Source organism: Bactrocera oleae, chromosome 4 (assembly GCF_042242935.1).
Source record: "Bactrocera oleae isolate idBacOlea1 chromosome 4, idBacOlea1, whole genome shotgun sequence".
Taxonomy (NCBI): domain Eukaryota; kingdom Metazoa; phylum Arthropoda; class Insecta; order Diptera; family Tephritidae; genus Bactrocera; species Bactrocera oleae.
In genome coordinates this window covers 17,351,414-17,374,611 of record NC_091538.1, presented here as the reverse complement: position 1 = coordinate 17,374,611, position 23,198 = coordinate 17,351,414, and the positions used below count along the sequence as shown (strand labels likewise).

Below are 23,198 nucleotides of genomic sequence, written 5' to 3'. Positions count from 1 at the left end.
ATATTCACATTCTAAACTTCTCATTTGACGCCAACATATCAATTTTTAAGTGCTACGTATTTTATGTACGAAAAATTCTATTTTTCACACACACCACAACTTTTTTGTGATCCACTCGCAGCCATTACTGAAGCCCGCATTAAAAACCAAAACTAAAAGTAAAGTAAAATTAAAAACCACATATGAACTGCAAACAGTAGTGGCCACACTTTAGCGGTTATGTGGCGGTAAGCCAAGTTATTCCTTTACGTTTTTAGCGAACTAAAACAAAAAATCATGCGGCTTACAATTTTTCGGCTTATTATTCTCGCATGAACTTTAATCAAGAGAACAATTTTTAAAACTTATGAAGCGAAGAAACTTGTTTCGACGGAAAGTTAATAATATTTTTTTTACAATTACTCAAATATAACAGCGTAATATGAGCCTATTCAGGGTGGCTTTAAAGGTATAACATTAACAAAGTTTTTCGATTATTTAAATTAAAATTCGGTGAGTAAAAATTGAGTTTTCAAGGCAGCAGCAGATAAGCAGTCCACATGAGAATCAATTATGCATTGGTATCCTAATCAACTCTATAAGGTTTCAAACTTTTGTACTGTCGTATTCTTAGCAAATTTTGAACGTAATATAGAAAGAGAGTCCGAGAGCTTAACAATATCAATCTTGTGGATCATATCATTAGAAACAGGAATAATTTTTTAGAAGGAGATTGTTAACTACCGCCCATGAAGAAACTTTCTACGCACAACTCCTCGCTCTCCTTGTCCATAAAGGGTCACATTGTGCTATCTTTGTTAATTAATTAATCAATCGCATCAAACTCGCTTCTCATGAGTGGAGACAAAACATTCCACGTTTCATTTAAGTGTTCTTAAGTTTTCAGAAGCTTTGAATTCTGTTGGACTCTTAGATACAGGAATTAAATGTTAACTGAAAGTCGAGTCTAAGACCTAGACTTTTTACTGGTATATCTGATTTATTTGGAGTATATAAATGATCCAGCCATGGAATTCATGATGTGCTATGAGCGCTCAATGTATTTCAATGAACTTTAAGCTCTGGTTGCTGGCAGTCTGAGAAGGTTTCACTGAGTTCTAACGATATTTCAATGCACTTTAAAGTCTGGTTACTGAAAATTTGAGAAGGCTCCTTCGCAATCCAATGCCAAGGTATAGATGAGTACCATTTACTGTGGTAAATCATTGGAATGACCATCTTGCTATAAGAAACCTTGATATTTTCATAATTGTCAAAATCTTTATTAGGAATTCTCACTCCCTATCTTTTTACGGAATTGACTAGAGCTCTCAACTCTATTGGCATCGCATAGATCTAGAATTAGAATTGCTAATGTTTATGAACTTTCTTCATTGTGAGGACTCATTTCTGGAGTAGACACACGTCTCTCAACGGCCATTAAAAATTCCGCAGTACCCTTCGGTTTTTCAAAGAATTGAGCAGTTTCCCAGTTTTCTCTGCTGACTTCTTCACCGTCCTAACCAACCATAATTTACGGCGGTAACCTAAACAGATCGAATTTGATCCGTTTAGGAACTAACAGTTCACCTGCCCCTTCTTATTTTAAAATTCAATATATTTTTAAAGCGCATCCATTGTATTTGGAGTGCATTAAAATTTATCTATTGAGAGATGTCGCAATTTCGGCCATCAATAATACTAAAATTCTGGAAACGACGAAGTGTACTCTCTGCCTGCGGAGGCTTAAATCTTAAAGTGTATATCACTCTCACTCTAAAGAGTATTAAAGGAAAGGGAATTTCCGAACAACCTAGAAGTTAGACCGAGAAAGAGTAGTTTTGCCATTTTATCAACTAATTGGAAATCAAGATCTTCTGCTCTAGTATTGGTTGGGCTTATATACTCTTTTGAACATTCACGTTAACAATTTTTAAACTCTCAAGGCAACACTCTTGACAACATAAGTATTTAAGACAGTGCAATGACAGAAAAAGGCGGAAAAAGCTTATGTGTGTGACATTTTCCATATACCAAAACTTCTACTTCCACTTCCACTTTCCATTTTCTACTTCATACATATGTTACACATACACAAAGTGTATTTCAGTTTCACATTTCACATTTCAAAACTAAAATTTCTTATTTTCTTTTTCTTTTGTTGGGAATATGCATATGAAAAATCAATTTCCCTAATAGTTTTAAAACTACTAAAGTTCTAGTTGTTGACATAAATTTAATTTCACTGATATAATCGTTCAACTGAACTCCACAACTTTCACTGTATTTTCACACAAACAGACGCACATTTGCACTTCAAACTGAATAGGTAACATATGTGTACTACTAGGAAAATATATCAGCTCTGTTTGCTAGTCAGGCAGCGACCTTCAAAGCAATAACTGTATTTGGAAATAAAAACGAAGACAAATTTGGCAAAGAAAATGCTCCCAAACAGTACTATAAATTGTAAATAAATACATTTATATTTTGCCAAAAAAACAATCCCTAAAAAATATATTTTAAAATTAATTCAGGCTTATTCCATTATTACGTTACTTTTTTAATACTTTTTGTTTAATGTTTCAAACTTTTCACTAAAATAAATTAAATCTGTCTACCAAAGAATTGCTTTTCAACTCATTTGCGAGAGACTAGTACGAAACTACAATAGTTAAATTGAATATAATTACAAAAAAAAAACTTCATTGTAAATCAAAACCATCCAATAAGGCGCTATTTGCCTCACGAATCTAGTTTGTATTGGACCAGATCGAAACTAGTTAGTTAAAATAATGAGGAGAGACCTCTTCATCAGAAATTTTTATTAAAAATATTTTTACAATGAAAAAGTGAAAAAGTTCTTTGGCGACTTACAACATTGAACTCGTAAATTTTATTAGAGCTGTTTCCACTCATATTTTCCAACCAGCGGATACATTAGTAGTTCACAATTAATTAGTCAAACGTATTTTAACACCAGGTTACCTCACTTAATCAGCTTATCTGCTGCAGTAGTGTGAAATAAATACTCAGAAGCTTCATAGAATGTAGTCGGATAATCTCTAATAACTTTCAATGCTAACTTGCGAATGAAGTTTGTAATTAGCTTTCTTGCAAAGCAACTGATAGTAAGCTCTTCCATCAACTCTGTCCCGGATTATCACCACGAAAAATTCAGATGCAGCATTTTTAAAGACATCAAAATATTCCTAGGAATACTTATTAATCACTCAATTTTGGTTTAAACCACCATGAAAGAACTCATTAAGTTTATGTGTTCCTGCTCTGACTAAAATTATCAGACAGTGAATTAACTGAACTCGAGTTGAACCACCGAACAAGAGGAAGCCTTCCAGAATGGAGGTATGAATATTGTAACAGTGCAGGCTTGACTTCGACATAGTCAATTCTCTCCAAGCCAATTCAAATCATCTACTCAACTAAGATTCCGTCTTCCACTGTTAGAAGTTCTCGGATCGCTCGGTGGCTAAAGTTTTGTTGGAACACCTAACCTCTTGCCGATAAATAGAGTACGCATAGACTATAGAACAATCCCCAATCCTGGTCATATATGGTACACCGAATGTGATTTGAGCTGGCCTCCGCGTCATCATCTTCGTAACAAAGTTAACGGAATGATAACAAATGAAAGCCTATTAGATTTCCTTGACAGTGCTGGCCGATCAGACTTTCGTAGCTAACAATTTTAGCAATCATTTGTTGAGTGGACTAACTGAGCTCAAAAACAAGTCTTCGTCCTTTAAAGATGCTTAACGTAGTTGTCTGGTAACTTTTTTGGGAATATTTTATTTGAAAAAAATAAAATTCAATCAGTTTCGTTTTGTAAATTATTATTTATAGTATCTCAAAGTGTACAAAAAATTTATTTTTGTCTTTTTTTGTTGAAATTTGTTGTTTCGTAGCACTGATGTGAGCGTCTCAAAAAAACATATTCAAATTTCAGCCAAATCGGTTGGATAGAAAATTGTTTAATACAAACCGTAAAAACGTTGTTTCGAGAAAAACTCGTTTAAAGTTTAGGTGCTATAACTTCGTCAATATTTTGATTTTCGTTGTAAAATTTAATGTATTTTTAATGTGTAGCACTTTCGAAGAAAACGATTTTTCCAAACCAAGTTACCAGACTACTACCTTAAAGCACTCTCCTACATTGTTAATCTATATGATTTTTATTCTTACTTTCCTTTGATTTTGCAAAGTTTTGGCCCATAACAGAGTGCTATCTTACTACTTTGCACAAAATGCTGAAGAAGGTCAAAGCAAGTTTTGGTCCACACTGAGAACTAGTTGGGTAAATAAAATTGGAGTTACTTCGGCATTTTCTCAAAGTGAGTCAAGACTTCCAAGTCAATCGTCAATCGTCAACTGTTACTGTATTTACTTTACCGTTATATTTTTCTTTAGCTCGTCAGCTACTATTTCTTCTATTTTATTATTTTTTCCTGTTCTTTTATACCCTGAGCAGGGTATATTAGGTTTGCTACAAAGTTTGTAACTTCCAGAAGAAAACGTCGGAGAGTCTATAAAATATATACCTAAATGATCAGCATGATGAGCTGAGTCGATTTAGCCATGTCTGTCTATCTGTATATTTGAACAGTCTTTTGTTGGAACAGAAATTACTATTTAAGGTAACGGTACAATCTCCGTACAACTTGTTCAGATCGGATCACTATAGCCTATAGCTGCCATACAAACTAACCGATCACAATCAAGTTCTTGTAAGAAATATTTTGTATTTGTGAAGGGTATATTTTGTATTTATGCTTCGGTGTAACGGAAGTTAATGTTTTAATAATTTCTTGTTTTTTTTTTATAATTTTTACTCGAATTCTGTAAATAGCAAGCGCCCCGCAGTGCAGCTGTGCTCTATTCGCTGAATTTATACGCGTTGATGCATGTGTGCGTGCACGCGTTCGACTCTATGTCTTGCGGACACATTACGGTAAATTTGATTTGCAATTTTAATGCAATTTAATTCGTGAAAATTTTATATATTTCACAACACCTTGCAGTTGAATTGACATAAATATATGCAGCGCAGCGAACGCTTATGCCCCAGGAATGTCGGTAAAAAATTTTTTTCTTATGCCACAGAATTGGATGTGAGAGCTTTTTCATGCTTCAGCACTCTAAGTAGTTATAGATGTATATATGAATATATACATACATATATGTATGCGAATGTGTATGTATGTATATGTGCGCGCCGCTTCGTCCCTTTGGTGTGCTTCAAATCAAAATTCACTTTGACAGCGCCAATTCAAAATAAATTGAATGTAATTTCAAATAGAATAGTTTTGAACACACACACACTTGTACACACATATACACGCATAAATATTTATATTACAAAACTTATTTAATATTTACTTGCTGTCAACTTACGCAACATCTTTCTTTTTCTGGCAATCAATTTCGCTTTTCATTTCTTAATTTATTTTTATTTTCTTTTTATGCGTTTTTTCGTTGGCAAACTTATGCAAATAGAGTGCACGTGGGAAATATGCGTACAGTTATGTAAATATGTATATAGCTCAGTGCAATTCATAATAGACACAATTTTCCCATTAAAAGCATTAAACTCGAGGAATTTATGTCGCAAATATACTTCTGTTAGAGCTAATATTTTTGTGGAATCGAAGCAAATTCGTAGGAATTTCAGGAGTCTGAAATATTTCGAGTTGTTAGCAAAAATGTTGTGTTGAAGGAGATTATTTGTTATTGGACGAAGTTGCAAGCCCTTTAAGCATATTTTTATTACCAAATGAGGTTACATCTCCACCGAAGAGAACTTACTAATTATTCGAGATATCCACAATAACGCCTATTGGAAGAACGGATCAGTTCGTTTATTTCTTTTGTGGACTAAATGAAGACATACATAAATTTATTTATTTCCTGTTACCAACTCACATTACCAACGAAACATTCTCACTTAATTTTGTTGGGATAGTAATCATATTAACTCAAACGTTCAATAAAGTAAACGGGAAGACAAACATTTTTATATTTGATATATTAGGCTAAAAAACTTAAGAGGAGTTTTACCTATTATGCCATGTTTGGTCCAAAAATCTAACACCCTAATCACTTCTTCTACTAGTATAGAGCATTCCACTGCATCTTTGCATTCCAAAAACAAAATTATCCAGAAAATTAACAAAAAAATACGCATAAAGTAGAAGCATAGAAGCTCTTTATGGGAAAATTTATAAAAAACGAATCAAATGCTTTCACAATAGGTGCAAGTGTACGTCGACAATCATAGCAGATAAGTACGAGCGCACCTTCTCACCATCCAACAATTTTTAAAACAATCGACAACAAAAGGAGTAAGTAAGGCCTAAGTTCGGGTGTAACCGAACATTTTATAGTTTTTCAACTTGCAAGGATCAATTCTGGCTAAATAACTTTAGTTGTTGTTCATTGTGCGACGAAATCGCAAATGGATTAAAATCAAATTTGGTATTATATTAACTCATTCTGAAGGTCACAGACTCCCTTAGTTTTATTACTACATTTTACTTCCTGTCAGATAAAATTATACTTCTCTTATTTATATTATTATCAAAGAAGCATTTTCCAGGAATATCAATAATACAAGTATATTTCACAGACTGTTCTTCAAAAGTTATAGTCCGATTTCGACAATTTTTGAGCATACCTTGAGGTCAGTATTTGTGTAAAGTTTTATCCAGATATACAAGTATTTATTGGTTCTTGATTTGTATACTGGAAAGGAAAAAATCTAATGAAATTTAAAATTGTGTTACATGGGAAGTAGGCATGGTTTTTGTCTGATTTCACCTATTTTCACACTGTAGTGTAGGAATGCCAGGATAATATGTAATATTAGTTTGGAATTTGGTTGAAATCGGTGGTGTAGGTTCCGCTACATAGATTTTCACCTAAATGTGAGCGATCCCACAAATTTGACACCGGCTCCTTTAAAGCTTTTTCCAACCATATCGGGTCTAGAATTGTATATCTCTAAAGCATGTGTTATTGATTTATCGCGCTTTTAGTTAGTGTATCCATCCTTATTCAAATGCTTTCAAACGATCTTTCACGCAATGTCTAGCTCTTAGACAATTGACTTGGGTAACAGTGCTGATATGATGGTCAGACTCTACGATTTCCATTATTTTATCGATATTTTCGACAATTGGTCTTCCAAAACGTGGTGCATTTTTGACATTGAAATTACCGGAACTGTATTGACGAAACCAAAATTGCAATTATTTGACTGTTACAATATCAGGACCATAAATACTAATCACATTTCGGCCGCCTTTATCGAAGAAAAACTATAAAATATGGTGTATTTTCTCTTTGCTAGTGTCCATGTTGACCGCGTGCTCTAAGCCAGCAATAAAAAGATGAAATGTCTGAGAAATTTGTTTAGTACGAAATTTTGTCTTTCTAGATTTAGATAATATTTACTCACTATTTATGATGCCGTAACACAATGCCTGCGAAAAAAATGGCACACACTGACTACGTGTCCGTATCGAATTGCGAACAGCAACAAAAATACCACTATTGTATTGCAGCAGCCCAGTGTTGCATAGTAATCAGCGAAGCGTATAAAAGCGAAAGGATAACTGTACTACATTTCACTATCCTAGAATGAATCTCGCAGCTTACACATGCATGAGTTGTTAAAAAAAAAAACAAATAGCAAAATAAAGAATCGCGAAAACTGAACTAACCAAATTAGTGGAAAGGGAAAGTGTGTATGGTGAATTTAAAATTTTTTAAATATTTTTTATTTGTTTATTTCTGCTGTTTTAGTTAAAACTAGCGATTTCAAACTCCTTCATTTCTAATTAAAACCGAACGATAATAATCGCATTTATCAGAATTCTCATTCGTCAATGATTTTCCATGAACGCCAAAGCTCACTAGCATGCAATACTGAGCGTTAGTAAGCACATAAATATCTGAGTATATGCATTATGGAGCATAATTATAGCATTAGCATGCAGCTAAGTTGGTTGTTAGCAAGTTAATTTGCTTTAATATCATTCGCTCCTGTTTCTGCGATTACCGTATCTACACTGTGCTCAACTCTTTGCCTATGCAAGTTGAGACAACGCACTCGAAGTTTAAATAGATAAGGTGCTAAGTAAGTTGTGCTAACGACTATTCAAATCAAGGTAACTGAAGTAGACAAATCAAGGCGTGAGCGGGAAGAATATAAAGTAGCAAATAATGAGAGTGGCAAGTTGTGGGTTTAGATGAGATGAGCGGTATAAAGAATACGGTGATAAGAAAAAAAGAGAAGTAATTACATATGTAATAGGCGCTAGAGAAGGGGAATTATGAGATATTTATTTCTATATTCACTAAATAGGGAATTAGTTGATTATCATCGACAAACGCAAATTTTTCAAATATTAAAAAATGACATATCTGACTAGAAAACACAAATCTATGGAGGAGCTGGTTGGGATTTTCCTCACGAATCCTTAACCTCTAATCTCTAAGAATCCTTTTTTTGTTTTTTGAGATCATATCTTCAAAAGTCACAAACGGATAAGTAGTGTTGCTGAGTTTTAGACCAATTCAGTGTTTTTATGCAGATTTAGTAGAATTGTTGTCATATGGCTGCTGGATCATATCGAATTTGTCAGAAATGTCAGCCTCGTACAATTATTACCGCATTGGCAGCGGGTGTGCATTTTCTTATACCGTTACGATCTTTTCTTGTACAGTTAGGTCTCACCAGATCAATGAGAAACTTTAAAGGTCTGCTAACTCCTTCTGTCGGAGTAGATAGAAGTTCTGATAAGTACATAAATTTTACGTATCGAAATTTCAAGGATGATCAGAATATCCTTTACACATCTTCCTTGGCTGGCCTGTTTTAGGGAGACACCGTTGTTTGCAACGATCCAGCCACCTGGTATTAGAATTCGTCGCTTTAGCAAATTTCTGAGTTTTCATGTGATTTTCCCGACACACAAGATTTCAAAGTCCCGAATTCTGTACTTAGGAACATCTTCTTCGGGTTGGTTTCTGTTCGGAACCAAAATTTGATACAACGTATTAATCCAAATTTTAATTTTTAAGCGTTATTTTGCTTACGAATCCATTTTAATTCATTCAAATCGATCAATCATTTTTAATAACTAGTGAGAGTCTAGACCATTGCTAACCTCACTTTGGTAGCAGATTCAGTAAATCAAAATTCATGCACTCAAAATGTTAAATATTTTAGCTACAACTAAGGCTTAGTGGAGCTGAAAGCTAAATTTAAGAATATACAGAACCGATTTTTTATAAAATTCCTACGACCAAAGATTTTTTTCGCACTAAGTCAATGGAACTTGAAACAATTTAGAATATAACGATTTTTCGTTAGAAACTTCAATTTTAAAACTTGTTCAAGCTAGAATAATTCACTCCCTACTGTTTGTAATAATTTAAATTTTAAATCATCTCTCTCTTATCTTCTGTCTTTTTCAATTTCAGATACTCTCAGGGGAATAGCTGGTAACTTCGCAACGGAACGCTTGGCAAAGGTAAGTGGTACAAAAACGTAATCTCTTAATTTAATGTTTCCTTTTGTTCATTTTGTTTTCAATTTATCAATTGCCCCTCCCCTAACATTTGTTATACTTACATTAATCCAACAATAGTATGTACCATACCTCTGGACCAGCAAAGGCTTGACAACGGTGAATTCTTTTTATTGTCACATAAAATCTAAATAAAAAATATTATTGGTAAAAAAATAAATGCAAAAGCTCATGTAAATATGTGTGTGAGCGCGTGTGTACAGTGGGATTTGACGCACAATTGCACAGCGGGAAAACAAAAACAGCGAAAACAAACAGCTGGCTTGCTTGCAAATGTGAACAAAGTAAGCCAAAGAGTATGTAATAATGACAGGAGCAGTTAGAAAAAAAGTCGCAGCAACAACAATATCAAATGCATAAAAACAATATGTGACAGAGTTGATTGTAGAAAACCAGCAACCATGAAACATTGTAAGCTGTGGCAAATAGAAATGCGAATCAAAAGCTAAAACCAGCAAACAAATCCACGTATAAGGATATAAATGGCATATGGTTGTTGTTGCTTTTGTTGGTGAAGTGCCTAACCCAAGTACTGAGTGGTGTATATACTCTTATGGTATATGTGTATATGTTGGTAGATAAGTACATATGTTTGTAGTGCTGAGCACAAAGTTTAAATAGTAGCATACTTTTGTGGGCGCAGTAAGTAAGTTGTTGCTTGAGTGCGTTCACTGAGAGCAAGTGCTAGGCGGTGCACCACAAGCAGTCTCAGCAGTCATTCAGCCCAAGCAATCATTGTTACGTTGACAGGGTCATGTTTGTAATTTGACATGTGTCAGAGCTGTGTTGTCTATCCATGGCTTAGCAGGGTGTCTCAGATTGCGAAAGCATGAAAGCCAATAGGAAATCAGAGTAAACGGAAAAACTGAAAATATGTACCAAATATTAAAATTTGTGTTTCATTTTGATACAAATTTAAGACATATGCTATGAAATCATATGATGTCGGTATATTATGACAATTACATGATATAAATCGCGTGATATTTTGTCATATTTACTATATTAGCCATGCAATTTTTCGATTCTTGTTTTTTTTTTATTTGTTGTTTTTGTAAATTGCCAATTAGTCTAACGTATGTGTGTGTACATATATAGTGATGTGATGTATAGTGTGATCATGTGATGGTGTTAAGTGAAATTGATTTCATCATTTGTTGACCTACGTATGTATTGGCATAACATGACACGTTTTTCAGTAACAGTTAATAATAATTATAACTAGTTTTATCATTTTTAATCACAAGATCTTAAATCCCACGATCTTTGTACATTGTAGTAAAATATTGCATAACCATATCAAGTGTTGATCAAAATGAAATGATGTTCCGAAATCTGTTTATACAAATAGCTGTCTTATGATAAGTGCAATACATAATATATACAATTATCATGTGCTTTTTGGTCATATGATCTTTAGTCACATGATGTATTTTAAACGATCGTTTCATTTTTGGTATAATTGTTGTTTGTCATAACTAGTTGCTGGTCCATGGCTAATATGTAAATATGATGTGGTGGCATCTCATTCTATCTCATCATGGAGTGCCATGAAAGTACTTTAAATTTAGTTTCGTACTTCTCTTAAGTAATATTTGTTTCTTTGGTAAAAGAAATTTATAACACATAATATTAAAAATTGCCGTTTTTCCTTAATTTAACTTTTCATCAAGTGAGATTCGAACATTTGATGTTTTGTCACATCTTCACAAATACTATGTTTTTCAAAGAACTGAGAGCTAAAAATCTCCTTAACCATTATACTAAGTTAATTTCAGTTAAATTACAGACACACTTATTTCCTGATAAATAAAAATTCGAAAAACAGAGTCATGACCACCAAAAATAATAATTTAAAAACAACAAAAAAATTTATTTGCTCCTATAGACTTGAAGATTTTGTTAGTCAAACAAAAACACTTTTCATGCCCCAAAATAAATGCCTTAACAGTTATATCCCTGTATAGTCCCCATTTATTTTTGTAATTCAACTTGATTTGCAGTTTTGCGCTACGCCATTTGCGCTTTGCATTTCCCGTTTGCTTTGCTCCATAAATAGCTGAATAAATAAGATAGCTTGATTCATGTAGTAATGCAAAGCTTTACTTCCTTCCACAGCACCTTCGGCAGTGTGGAATCATCTTCATTGTTTGATTTTGTTTATTTTTTTTTGTACTCAAACACCTACATGAGTCTCACAAGCGCATACATATTTACATAACTATGTACATATGCGCAGTATATACGTATATACAGCATAAATACGCACATAAATGCATTAGTGTGTATAAAGTTATATGAATGTATCTGTATACTATGTAGTACTGCATAAAACCATGTCATTTCCTTTGGTGTGTTGGTGCGTATGAGTAACATTTTTATGAACGAACCTGTCATGGTACAATCTACACTTAAGCGCAGCTCTGCAATAGTTGGTATGAAGTAAGAAAAGACATGTGTGCATAGTGTATTTTCTCATTGTTCTAGCTGTTAAAAACATGTTCAGGTGAGTTTTTTTTGTTGTTTGTTGTTGTATTTGAAAGTGCTTTTACCGTGTTACGCAACTTGTCGCATGTCAATACTAAACAACACGTACACATGTGTGCTCAACTAAAAACTGCTGACAGCGCATGAATGCAGGAAGAAGTAAAACACAAGATTTTAAAATTAAATCAAATTGAATAGTTTTATATTTATAAATAAAAAGTCGTGCAAAAAACAAGGAATCACTGAAATTCAACAGAATTGAATATTAATTACAATGAAAGCTAGCTTGATGCAGAAATACAACGGAACTGAATTTGATAATTGATAGAAGGCTAAATTATGGAAAGCGCAAATATTTAGAATTTTCCAAAAAGAGAATTTAAGTTAAATTTTATGTTACAACAAATATCTTAAAAGAGTAACGTTTTTCGGAAAATGTTGATATTCCGCTAACTTTCAGGACATATTAAAACATAAATTGTACTCGTATGTTAATATTTTTTTTTTATTCAAGCAACTGTCTGCATAGCGCTCAGTTAGGAAAACAAAAGATTTTGTTTCCCTCTTTAGTTTAGGCGCATAAATATTTACTTTCATTGCGAAGTATTTTTAGCCGGTAAATTAAAATTGAGAATCTATAAGTTGTCTCAGTTCAATTCTAATTACTAATACTAGAATGAAGAAGCAGATAGTTGCTGTTATGTTTATTGTTGCAATGGCATTAAACATTCTCCAAATATTTTTGAGTTTAAGAAGCGATGTAAAGGTACGAGAACAATCACAGTCTTGGGAAAGTATTGGAATAGACGGTCTCTCAGAATACTATTTTAGCTTACACTCTCTTTGCTCGCCTCTCCCTACACCATGTTGACGACTCAGTAACCGCTTTGTCACTGTTCACTATGATCTAACCTTATTTTTATACCCCAAACATATACCTTGTTTGCCATGAAGTTTGTAACACTTAGAACGCAATGTCGGTGACCCTATTAAATACAAATATATAGTAAATGATCGGTGTGAAGAGCTAAGTCGATTAAGCCATATCCGTCTGTATATAGGCGAAGCAGTTTTTGAGATATCGAATTGAAATTTTGCAAACGTCCTTTCCTCCTAAAGGAGCTGATAATATGTCTAAACCACTTATTTCAAACCATCATAGGATATAGCTGGCATACAAGCTAAATGATCATGTCCTTGTATGAAAAACATATTTTATTTGACAAGGTCTCTTTACGAAATTTGACATAGGTTATTATTCAAGGCAATGCTAGCATCTTTGAAAAAATTGTTGTTGTATGAAAAATAATTTTATTTAAAAGATATCTTCACGAAATTTGATACAGATTATTATGCAAGGGTTTTGTGGGACGAGCCACAATATAATATAATATATTTCACTTATGCGACAATATAACATGGCAACACCATGTCAGCAAGTCAGCTACTCCTGGCTTACAAGGAACGCTGAAACGAATACGACACAAAACAGAACAGCGAATATATAGTCAACAGTTAGGCTCGAGGACGCCTCCTGTTGTTATAAAAGACTATACAACACATGAAAAACTCTCTTCTCCTGCTGGCAGCCACCGCATGCGGATCGTGCTTTCGTTACAGCACAATAACCAACACAGTTTTTTTACTATAAAAAATGCACCTCTGAAAGGTATTATAGCTTGTTTTTTTTATGAATTCTGTCATTAATTTTATTGAAAAGTTATGCCAATGGAAAAACTTTAATGTTTTTTAACATAAAAAAAGTATATGTACTTGTATACCATAAACAGAACCTGATTTCTTTTCTTTTTTTTTTGTTTAACACAACACCATACAAAACAAATATTGCCACTTCTGCTTGTTGTTTTGCTATTTATTGTTTTACATGGTTCGTTCAGACTTGCACATACTTATACACTTGTATATGTGCAGTTAAAGCTTTCACCAGATTACACCGTTGTTTATAGCAAGTTTCCATAAGCGCTTGCAGACAAATATGTACCATACATACATACATACTTACGTACATAAAATAATTGAAGCAAATCATGCATTTACCTGTTAGTCACTTCACCGGTACACAAGTGCATGATTTGTTCTGCAAAACAAACAAAAAACACCAGCTCAATAGCAAACAATCAATATCTTTTGTACACATATACACACATACATACTTGTATGTAACACAACGATTGCATGTGAGTACATGTGTGCGCACATATTTGATTAGTTCATCCATTCATCCATAAAACCAATGTTGTTTACGACTGCAGTACAAGTACAATTTTTATTACTCTCGTCATAATTCTCTTGTTTTATTTTCTACTTAATGTTTTTACTTTTGCACCTGCGCACACACATATGCATGCATATGTATTATATTTGGTACACCGCTGGGTACAATGCATCTGTAACACTTCCGCTCGAATGGTGCTAGCTGCTATAAGCTCAAGGATTAATAATTTTGCATGAATTTGTTTGTGTGACTAACACACATACATTCATATACTTTTATTTGCAATCTTTTTGCTGAAGTGTTTGTATATGAGTGTGATTGCATAATAAGGAAACTTATTAAAAACGAGCACTTGTGTGAAGAAATGTGTTATAAAAGTAGAGAAGTGATAAAATAAACGTTTTGCTAATTGGGAATATTAGAAGACAGACGCTAGAGGAGCAGCTTCGAAACCTCAGTTTATAAAGTGTAAGTGGATGTCAGCTATTTTAGATAAATATCCAGGCATAATCTATAAATGCCCATTTTTATATCCTGAATAGAGTATATTTAGTTTGCTACGAAGTTTGTCACATCCAGAAGTAAACATCATAGACTCTATAAAATGTATATGTAATGAAGCGATTTAGCCATGTTCGTCTGTCTGCCCGGCTGTATATACCATATGCGAACTAATCCCTCGATTTTCGAGATATCGCACTGAAATTTCCCCTAAATGCTACAATCTCCAAACAAATTGTTCAAATTGAACTACTTAAGCATATAGCTGCCACACAGACTGTTCAATCAAAATCTAGGCATATCGAAACATTTTTTTATCTTTACAACCGAACCTGTTTTCTTGTTCATATTCTACTGGTTTCCGATCACTTACTAGTTCCTTTCTCTAAGTAGACATCTTCCTATCGATCGATATTGAATATTGTTTCTTATACTCTCATTTACTGCCGGAAGACACTTTAAAGTTTCTCCCTATACTCCTATACTCTACAGTGTGATCTCGTACTAGTTAAAGAGCTTTTCCAATAGGTTTCAGCACTTCTTAATTAATATAATATCACATATATTAAGAATGATAAAGTACAAGACTATGACGTTTTATGTCCCAACTAATCTATTTTCCTGTTAAACGCACCCCAAAAATAGTATGGGGATAAAAATGTCGTAATCTCTATTGAATGCATTCTTGATCGTATACTGGTATATAGTCACGATCTCAAATTAAATTTACTTTATTCTTAGTTGACAGTGCTAACCGCCATCGGTTTCTAATAATATTGAGACTCTGCTATAGTGCCACTGAAAGGTGATTTCGATTCTCCGCTACTATTACAATTTCTAACAAGATATCCTGTTGTTTCCAGATTTGTTACCAGGCGTGTTAGAGAAAATTAGTCAAAGTTCCGCTCTCTTAATATTTTAACCTCTCTCTGTTCTAGATTTCTGTTTCTATAACAATAGATCTTCCGAGCCAAACTACTATCCCTGCCAAAATAATCTACACTTAATAAGCCTAACCAAGTAGTTGGTAATAGTAGTTATTTGAGATTTGGTCATTTTTATGATAACCTAACGTGGTTAGGTGTTGACCAAGTTGCTATTCTGTTCTCTGGCATCCTTTCTTGTTTGAAAGTTGCTACTCTGCATCGGCACTTGTGTTCAGATTCGATGTGTCAAGAATCGGAAATTCTGTACATAGTATTTCCAACAACACTCTCGCTTTGATACCGTCAACTAATGAAGCAGTAAATATTTTAATAGCTGATGAATTAAGCTATAGTTCCGTTCTCTTCGTCACTAGTTTTATATTTTAGTATTAACAAAAGAAGACTCTTTATAGAATAAGCATTCGCCTTAAACCATTATAATGAATAATAAAGTTATCTTGAGGAGGTAGATGTTACACATGGTCACATAGATTTGAAACGAACTTATGACTTAAAAACTTCAAAGTATTCCATTCTAAGTTTTTAAATAGTTAACCATTCTACAAACTGCAGCTTCTTTTTAGATTTTTAAGCTAGTTATTCTCTAAAGAAAACACTTACACAAGAGTGAAGACATTTACAATAGTAACTAAGAAAAATGGACAATCCTTAACGAACTGGTAATACGTTTGTAATGGATAATGTCTCTCTGTAGTCATATGTCTAATGTCCTATCAATACAAGAGCAGCGTTACTCTGAAATCTGTAAATACATTTAAGTATTTATACTAGTGATCGGAATATGCAAGAAGCCAAATAAGATCTTACTTTAGTTCTTACTTCCTCCAGCGGGCATTAGTTAGAATTTACCCGCGGTATGGCATGCCTGTCGTAAGACGCGACTAAAATCCACATGCACTATGTCTATTTTTCAGCTTTGCCAAGAAATATCAGCATAGTTTTGTCAGAAATAGTGCTATAATACTCAGCTTGAACTGATTTTATAAACCTTGAATGAGTACTCTAATGAACAGACATTTAAAGTTCAAGCGACAAATGTCATCAGTCATTGAGTTTGATGGGTGCTCAACTGGCAGTAGCTTTGGCTACGAAGTCTTCTCGAAGATTTTAACCTGGTACCACGGGGAGCAGGAAGCCGATTCGTGGTGGCTGTGATTTAAACCTAAATGAACAATCTTAAAGCGGTCTTTTCTAAGAAAAAATTAAAGTATCTCTATTGAACTGCGTGCCAGTAAGCGCTAGTATAGGCTTTGAATCTGCTCAACAGACACACAGCAGAATATTCTTCTAGTCCATGGCTAATAGCCGCAGAACTCGTATATCAAAACATCCAACAAAATTAATTCACTTGAAAAATGCTTTTTTAGTATATCTCATTGCTGGCTTTTCTGTCACAAACAGGTTTTTTGAAAGCGTTAACTCATCAGAAAGAAGACATCGCAACCCAAACTTAGTTAAGGTGAGAATCGTTTTGAGATAAATATTCTTTTTATATATTACCGCTACTCTTCCATTTCACATAGGTATGGCGAGGAAATAAAATCTACTTATAAGAGCTAAAGTAAATCTATTTCAAATAATATTTTGTGCTTCGATGAACATTGTGAAAAGTGAAATAAAAGCTGCAATAAAGCTTTCCGGAAGCGAATTAGAATTTGGTTAGTTTTTGGAAATATTGTTCAAAAGCTTACAGTTGCTATTTTCATTTCGTTTTCTTTATGTTTTTTGAAAATTAGCGAAATTAAATTTTGCAACATGTTGCCACAGAGTATAATAGCATTCTTTACCCAACGGTTTGTTGTAATACCTAAAACTTATCGACATAGATATAGAGTTATATATATATAAGTGATCAGGATGGCGAATGTTGGGATTAAAAATTAAAATTTCATTTTTGAATCCCTAATTTTTAATCCAAAACCTTAAGGATTACAAATTTAAATTTTTAAATTAATTTAAGTGAAGTTCGCAAAACGAAAAATCTGCGCTTTATATGAGGCAAGCGACTGCTTACAATTAATTTGCTACGCTAAAATGTGAGGAATATATTCCTTTTATATGATAATTTACATTTAAGACCAAAATTCAGACACGCATCATTTTTAAAACTCCGATTTCGTCGAAAAAATAAGAATTTTAAAGTTTTGGGTGGTATTAAAATCTTTTTAATTTCTTTTTTATCCGGTATAGGGGATTAAATTTTTTTTATTTTTTAACCCTGCATTTGGGATTACAAAATAAAAAATAAAAAATAATTAAAATGTTAATTTAATTATATATTAATGCATTACTTACAACCCTGAATCGGACCATTGCCACGCCTACATTCTATACACAATTTTAATTTGATGAGATTGAAAAGAACTTAGCCCTTCCTTACCAGTTTGAACTTACAAATGATAAAAGTCGAAGTGATTTAGAGAATTATAGACATTATTGCTTGAGCTTTTATGAACTTTTCAATTTCTTGGAAGCTCTTCGCAAACTTCAAAAGCTTTCTTAGGGAAATCACATATATTTTAAATTTATATACGAAAAAAGAAGAAATGATTTAGAAAATTAGCCAAATTTTTGGTGGGGCCTTTAAGAACTTTGAAATTTCTTTAAAGCTTTCTAAGAGCAATAACATATTTTTTGATTTGCAAAACGAAGAAAAAATTTGGAAAATTTTTAAAATTATAATAAAGATTTAAGTTAAACTTCAAAAGCTTTTAGCGCCTGTACGTATAAATGCTACTACTGACTATGTTAAATAAAAAACTTTCTCTACTTTCAAGGCATATCGAATTTTCAAATAAATTTCCAACTCATATGACTACATCGGCATGTCACACGCACACATACATGACTACAAAGTACGCCCGCTTTAACATAAAAATTATAGTTTATAGATTTATTCTAAGCGCACATATGCATCTACTTACCGACCTTATCCTACTTGGTGTGTGTATGTGTGCGGATGCACAAATTCCAATGCATTTTTCGTGCGCATGTATGCGTGTAACCTTATTACGAATGTCCTTAAACTCAGCCTGCACAGAGGGATCAAGCTCAAGCGAACAAGTGTGGAGGCACCCTCCTTCTGTTGCAGTTGCGCTTTTAGTTTTATGTGTTTGCAATGCTTTCGCCTTACCAACATGGCATCATTTGCAATGGTATGTGTGCGAGTGAAATATTTATATTATATTTTACCTTCGCTAATGGGTTGAGGAAATAAATTTCGATGGAAATTCGTAAGAGCACTTGTAATTTTAGTTTGTAATGGCTGAGAGAAAACGCAAAAGGGTTGAACCCGTTGCTTATTCTGCATACTTATATGTATCAGTGTGTGTGTGTGCATATACAAAGGTATATATCTTATATATTATATATAGGTGCATATCTTAAGTATATGAAATGATGTGTGCGTTTAATTGCTATTATTCACTCATTTGCACACATTTTCTCAGTAGATCATTAACAGCGCTTTAAATGAGGCAAGCGACTGCTTGCAATTAATTTGCTGCGCAAAAATGTCAGGAATATATTCCTTTTATATGACAATTTGCATTTAAGACGAAAATTGAGACATGCATCATTTTAAGAATTGCGATTTCGTCGAACAAAAAAAAATAATTTTAAAGTTTTCTTTTACTTCAGGGCAAAAGCAAGTAATGTCGCTTTTTCATTGAATTGTAAAGATGAAGTTAGGTATGAATAAAATCGCTTTTCCAGAATACCAAAAGTTTTGAATAATAACCAATTGGACATTTTCACAATATGTGTCATGGAGGCTGCTTTTCTGCTCTACATTAAGGAAGCACCAAAGTACAAAAAATCATTGCATAATTACCAGTTCCAAACAAAACTAAATACCTAGGGAAGCGTCATAAACAATTTGAATTTGGCTGACACTGTATAAGATCCCAGTTCGTCGAATATGATCAATATACAGCGTCTAGCAATATGGATGACATTATTTGACAGCTCGTGGCGGTTATGTTTGTTTACGATTTTTTTGTCAAATTTTTTCAGTGTGTTCAGTAAGGTTTTGCTATTCCATCATGTCACGTTATACTTTGGTACAACATTTTGTTAAAATCATATATGGAAAAAAATTAACTGCATAACAAAAAAACTGAGACTGAGATATATGTATTATATAACTTCTCATATTCCATGAAACTTTAAAAGAAGTATTCATTAGCTTCCACATGACCTAAGGGTGCCGCTGCTTTTTTTATGCTACTGTTGTATATACGGTAATTTAAAGGGTACAAAAATATATATGCAGTATTTTTGCAAATGCCCGACAATAAATCCCTAGTTTGCTACTCAGACGACATCGCAGCGATAATCACTGCACCAAACACTGAATATGCGCGCAGAAAGTTAAACTAGGCCACAAAGCTGCGGTAAAAGTGTCTAAAATAACTTTCGCACTTAGCAGGCTGATGGCCAACATCCGAGGACCGACACAGGAAAAACGGAAGCTTTTGCTGTCGACCACACTGAATGTCTTGCTCTACGGTGCAGAGCTATGGGCAAACTCATTGAAGAAAAATTACTAATAACCGACGTAAAACTATAAAAAAGTGTGTCGCACAACTACTGTAAAATTTCGACGAAGCTGTATCGATAAGATAGCGGAAGTGTGAAATAATAAAAAATTGCAAACATATTATCTTCTTACGATTCTGAAAAATGTGAGAGCCACTTTCCAGTGCTTTCAGTATTTCTATTGGCATTTTGCATTGTTCAAAACTGTAAATGTTTCTTGCCCGATAAAATTGTTAAAAATTGTGATTCGAATCGGTACCGAATCTAAGGGTCCCTATAACGCTGTTAGTTTTTAGGAAAATTCCCAGCATAGTATCACGATCATCTGGTATGAGCCCAACAGCAGTCAACTGGAAGGCTCAAAAGCTCTTAACTGGGTAAAGTATTTCCAAATATTAATTAGGCGAACATCTCTAAAACACCCATACGTCATAAGCGGAGTTTAAGAGTTATACATTATAAAAGCATCCTTTTATTTATCCGTATTTAGTTAGCGTCTTCGAAAAATTATAATTTTATAAATATCTTTAAAAATACATCAACTTTATGTTTAAAAATGATCTTAACCGATTTTTTTATACCGAAGTTTCTTTCTTACTGCAGTCCTCATTACTTCTTGGCTAACCATCAAATATATTTTTTTCTCTCCACTCTTGTTCGATTTACTATTGCCATACCGGAATTTTAAGTTCTTTGACCTTTACTTGCTTCACCATTATTTCTGTACCACAGTGAGTTAACCTGCCTCTATTATTGAAATATTTTACAGTTCAATTTACGACTTTGTTGTTTTACTCACGAAAACAGAGTTTTTATTGTCTACCCTTTCTGTTTCATGGTAGAGTCTGGAAAAATAGATTCATAAACTCATAACTCAGAATATTTGAGCTAAGCTAATACGTCGGAGTCTTACAGATTTTAAATGGTACTTTAAGGTAGTTGTGGAACAATACATATAGACCATATACAGTAGTAGGCTACCAATTAGTTTGGTAGTTAAATTTAACCCTATAATAAGTACTTAAAGCCTCTGGCTCTCATCGGTCGTTCACTCTCCCTCTCATCTCTGAGTGTAAAATATAACTCTAAACCCATAGACTCCATTCTTTCGGCCTTAACTTAAACGTAATTTTTGTAGTTACTTGATAAATATTTGAAAGAGCAAGTATGAACTCTTTTCTCTCTCTACTCTTCTGTCTCATATGGTACATACAGAAATGTTGCCCCATCGCGAAAAGTAGCTGCAGCTGGTCCAGTTGCTGTGGCAGGCGTGGCAACGGCAATCGCATCCTTGATGTTTTCATTCATTGTAATTGCCTCGAAATACCATATCCTCATTGCGTTGCAACGCTTGATTGCATTTGTCAGCCTGATTACTGATTAAGCAGCAAGCATTTTTGTTGTTTTTTTTTGCAGTTGTTGTTAAACTTTTGCTGCTTCATTACTTCATATCTGGCTGTGTGGCCTATTTACCTGACGGCGAAATGTGTTTATCCGAGTGTTGGTTGCTACACGCAACGGCTTTTGCGCACGCATCCGCACACACACGCACACACACTTATATAATATATGTGTACGAAGTACATATGATATATAGACAAACAAATTTAAAGTTATGTGCATAAGCTCACTTTCGCCATGTCACAACTTAATTAAGTTGCATTGGTGGTGCTTCACACCTATCCCGGGGCAAGCTTATATTGAAAGGGTTTTACAATCGGGATGAACTCAAGACGAGTTGAGCTGGCGACGTGAGAAAAACACGAAGAACTCCCAAATTGATCCTAATTGGCTTTGGTAGTTCATTTTTTAAGTCTAAAGTTAGAACTAAAATCTGAACTTGGGTCCCGAGAAATCTCTAGGGATATTTGAACGAACTATAGCACCTTTAAAAAAGAAAAGTTCTGTTTCAATACCACTATGACATTACAAAACCGACTTTACCCTGTTAACAGACCCATTATATGATAGAAAATGCTCAATTCATCTGCTAGCAACAGACCAACAGGGCGTATACGTAACCCGCAGCAATTGTACGCACATTTACCGACCGCGTCCGCATTGCTTAACCGTGTGTACAATTAAATTTCCCACTGCTTCCGGACAACGCATGTTCAGCGCTTACTTAAAGCTTTTCTTCACGAACATCACACAGACGTGAGAGAGTTTGAGCAAAACCACAAGAGAGAGGATGTTTTAAAAAGTCCGTGAAGTTTTAAATTTTTTGGTTACGAACTCATAACTCCACAGCTAATTATCACTTATTCTGCTTTGGAAATCGCAAAACGTTAATGTATACATAATCTGACGCACAAAACATTATTTGTTCCTCAATGCGGTGTTCAAAATGCAAGTATACTCAACTGCTATTCATAAATGGAAATCGACCTCAACAACCAACTCCATTTTATCATTGGCTCTCATTTGAATATCAAACAATGCTCAGTTGTAGTCCATTAGATTAAAAGGAAATATATGAGAACTATGTCTAAGAAATAGAAGGCGGGAGCGTCGGATCATTCGGACGATCTGGTTGATGGTTTGAAAGGTGCAGCGCTATTTTCCTCTATTTGGATTGACTTAGATTGAAATTGTTGCATTACATTACATTAGTTTAATTCTGTTAAGGTGGAGTCTAATTTTCTAGTCATAAATTAGATCTTGTGAAGTACATCAGCAAGAAGAACTAAAAATACAATTTCATGTAGTTAGCAAGTGTTGGGCTTTTCTCTCGGATGTTTTGATGTTTTCGGTAATTAGTGGAACTTACATATTTCTAAGTTGCCTGAAATTTTATTTTCAGTAGAAGCTATTCTATGTGAAACATACGCCACGAAGATCTATAAGAATTAAAACGTGGCAGACGCCAGGTACCCGCCTATTCTTAACTTCGGTTTC

General features: G+C 33.8%; 1 protein-coding gene across 1 annotated transcript in view; it reads left to right on the top strand.

Moving 5' to 3' along the window:
* GlyT (Glycine transporter) overlaps nucleotides 1–23,198 on the top strand; it is a 105,574-nt gene that overhangs the window by 24,433 nt on the left and 57,943 nt on the right. The window contains exon 3 of the mRNA XM_036375752.2: nucleotides 9,484–9,533. The gene's annotated coding sequence lies outside the window, so the exon portion shown is untranslated. The remainder of the gene's footprint in view (nucleotides 1–9,483; nucleotides 9,534–23,198) is intronic.